This window comes from Etheostoma spectabile, chromosome 3 (assembly GCF_008692095.1).
Source record: "Etheostoma spectabile isolate EspeVRDwgs_2016 chromosome 3, UIUC_Espe_1.0, whole genome shotgun sequence".
NCBI lineage: Eukaryota > Metazoa > Chordata > Actinopteri > Perciformes > Percidae > Etheostoma > Etheostoma spectabile.
The window spans coordinates 27,586,194-27,589,292 of record NC_045735.1 but is presented as its reverse complement, the minus strand read 5'-3'; the positions used below and the strand labels follow the sequence as shown (position 1 = coordinate 27,589,292).

The following is a 3,099-nucleotide window of genomic DNA, read 5'->3' as shown; positions in this document are numbered from 1 at the left end:
ACTTTTGATTGCAGCATGAAATTTGATAAACAGATCAGTAATGTTGTTAAAATGAGCTTTTTCCAGCTTCGTCTGTTGGCTGAAGTTAAGCCTTTTCTGAGCAGGCACGACCTAGAAATGGCCATTCATGCTTTTATCGGTTCAAGGTTGGACTACTGTAATGCTCTCTTTGTTGGTCTGAATCAGACGTCCATCTCACGCCTTGAACTTGTGCAAAATGCTGCTGCTCGCTTTTTAACAAATACGTCTAGACGTCTACCTTTTCTGATTTTACTGGTTTCTAATCTCCCTCTTTCTATTGTATGATGTGATTTTACTCATTCTGTTTAGCACTTTGGATACCTGTTGGTTGCTGTAAAGTGCTATGTAAATACATTTTGATTGATTGATTGATTGGTAGCCCGTGTTTTTATACCAGAATTGTGTGGTCAAATGTTTTGTGGTGAAATTTTCTTGACCTTAGAAATCCCAATCCTGAATCAAGGTCCACTTCTTCCCAGCTTTTTCAACTGTATCACATCATCTTCTAACTCATTAGCTGTTTATATTTCATCCATAACTTTTATTTAGCACATCCACATAATGCACATCACCTTTTTTCAGCAGTGATCTCCATCTGCTGATGAAGTAAGTTGACTATTGCTTCATTGAATAGACAGAGGGGGTTGAAGTTGTTCAGTAAAGGTTAGTGCATGGGTATAAATTAATTCTGATTGGAGAACACACAGATTGTTGAAACGAGTGGGATATTTTATATGGCACTTGATTGATTAAAGTAACATGGTCGATTATCTTATTTATTACAGTTTACATGTGTTTGTAAAGGCCACTAAAGCAGCTCAACGCTGCACCAAACTAGGATTTAAATTGCCAGTGGCACACATGACCAAAGCATAATAGACACCTATCATGGCTGGGCTAAAAGTCAATATTTTACCATTACATTGGAAGCAAACCAAGCCACATGTTTTTTTTCAACATGTTGTCTCAGTTTCTTTTTGCTTCAATGCCATGACTGGTGGCTCTGTCATTATCAATAACCTCATTGCCAAATTTGAAGCCAACCATCTTCGTCCTTCGTACCATGTACCATCTCCCTAATGTACTGACAGTGAGAGATGGAAGAGACACAGAGAGACATTTTGACTGTTCGGATTCACTTTAAAACGTGGCAGGGAGCCAATCTCAGAGCAGCGGGAAGACAAATTAAGCAGGGACCTTCCCAGCAGGTCGTCCTTGGGCAGATTGGATGCGATTCTGTTCAACCTCTCAACATCCTCCAAACAGGAGGAGGACAGGACGGGACTCACAAGCTGTCACGGAACAGTTCCCAATGCATATATCTACAGCCTGACTTTCAAGTATGTAAAGTATAAAGCCAGTGCACACGTTGAGGTGGTTTCAAACACAATTTATTTGCACTTAGTGGAGACTAGATCAGTGTGTACGCTAAAGTTTTTCATCATATAACTTGTCATTATTGAAACAAGCCATTTGTTTTTCGTGCAGCTCCCCTGAGAGTTTTCGTCCGGATAAAGGCTGAAGGCCCTCTCTATTTATTAGCAACAGTAGCTACTAACACTGAAGTCTACAGCCTGATGCCAAGTGAGGAGAGGAGATGAAAAGGAGTGTGGAGAAAGTAGAGCCATGAAATGATCCAAGCATAAGATTAAACTCAGAAATTGAAGGCAAAACCAGACACCGAAGCCCCTAACAAGATTTCTTTTATGTCTGCTAACCCACAATAATTTAAATAAGATAGTTTATCTCTCCCTTATATGCCATTTTTCCCCAAAACTGACTGCAGAATATGCATGTAGGTCTTTTTCTCTGTCTTTGCACCAGACAGTTTGACAGGTAAACAATTAGCTGACACACAGAGGCCTCTCTCTTTTTTTCCCTGAGCAGCAATAAATCTGTAGATGTGGCTTTTAGGAGGATTGTGTTGTTACTTTGACTTTGGAGACTGGTTTTTCCCCTTTTCTCAGCTTTATGGAGATGTCAGCGGCGGACTACAGAAGATTGGGTCTGATCTTTGGAAAGCAATGGATCTTTTACATAAAACAAACTCAAGGGCAATAACTTCTGGCGCACATGTAAACACACTGATTATAGACATGCTTCCGCATAGAAAACGTGGTGTTTGTATTTGAATTTCTGACAAAATTCAAAGGGCAATAACCCCATTGAAAATAACCAAATCTCTAACTGCTCACCGTTTTCAACATACTGTATAATAGCCTATTCATCATCAACCAGTTTTTCCCCATAAGTTCCCAGATGACAGCGATTGAGTCTCACAAGGCCTTGACAGCAGAACAAAAGGTGTTTAATAGGTCTGGCCACTCTCTCTTTTTTTGTATTTTAAAGTCAATAAAGAGGCAATTAATGTAAGGTGTTCACACAGCAAGTACGTTAGAGAGTGAGTCATTCTCTGAGTGTATCTACTTTCATTATGAAACCTTCTGGACACCCACAGTGTAGCCAAGTGTCCTAAGGTCCCAGGATTCTTAAGTGCTTAAAGTCTGTCACCTCCTGAAAAACAAAAATGCCTGCAAGACTTTAATTGTTTTTCCATGACTTCTCATGCAACAGCCCGCTCAGCCCCATTAAATAACAGAGTAACTACTTTGAGAGGCGGTATATCAAAGTTATTCCCTTAGTGGAATCTTACACATTCTGTGTTTACGCTTCTTGTGTGTAGGTTTGTGTGTGCACATTTTGGTCCACACACAAAAGCAAAACACACAAAAAAGTCTTGCTTTCTTGTCGAGAGTTGAACACAAATATTGATGCCATTCTCATATTTGTCCGGTCAATATGCTATGGCCTGCAGCTGGTTAGCTTAGCTTTACTTAGCACAAGGACTTGTGCTAAGTTAACCCTTGTGTTGTCTTCCAGTCAAAATTGAAAATCAACACTTTTGTTGACGCATTTTATCAATTTATTTTAAACTTTTTTTTACGTTTTTGTCCCATTTTCCAACACTTTTGACACTTTTTTTCAATGTTTTTCACTTTTTTTGATGTTTTCAACTCTACGTGACACTAATTAATTAACTTTAGTTTTACATTTATTTTTGGAATTTATGGTCAATAA

General features: G+C 38.9%; 1 long non-coding RNA gene across 1 annotated transcript in view; it reads right to left on the bottom strand.

The window, feature by feature from the left end:
- Window positions 1-3,099, bottom strand: part of LOC116673258 (uncharacterized) — a 10,093-nt gene that overhangs the window by 3,162 nt on the left and 3,832 nt on the right. The window contains exon 2 of the long non-coding RNA XR_004327804.1: window positions 852-855. This is a non-coding gene — a long non-coding RNA (uncharacterized LOC116673258). The remainder of the gene's footprint in view (window positions 1-851; window positions 856-3,099) is intronic.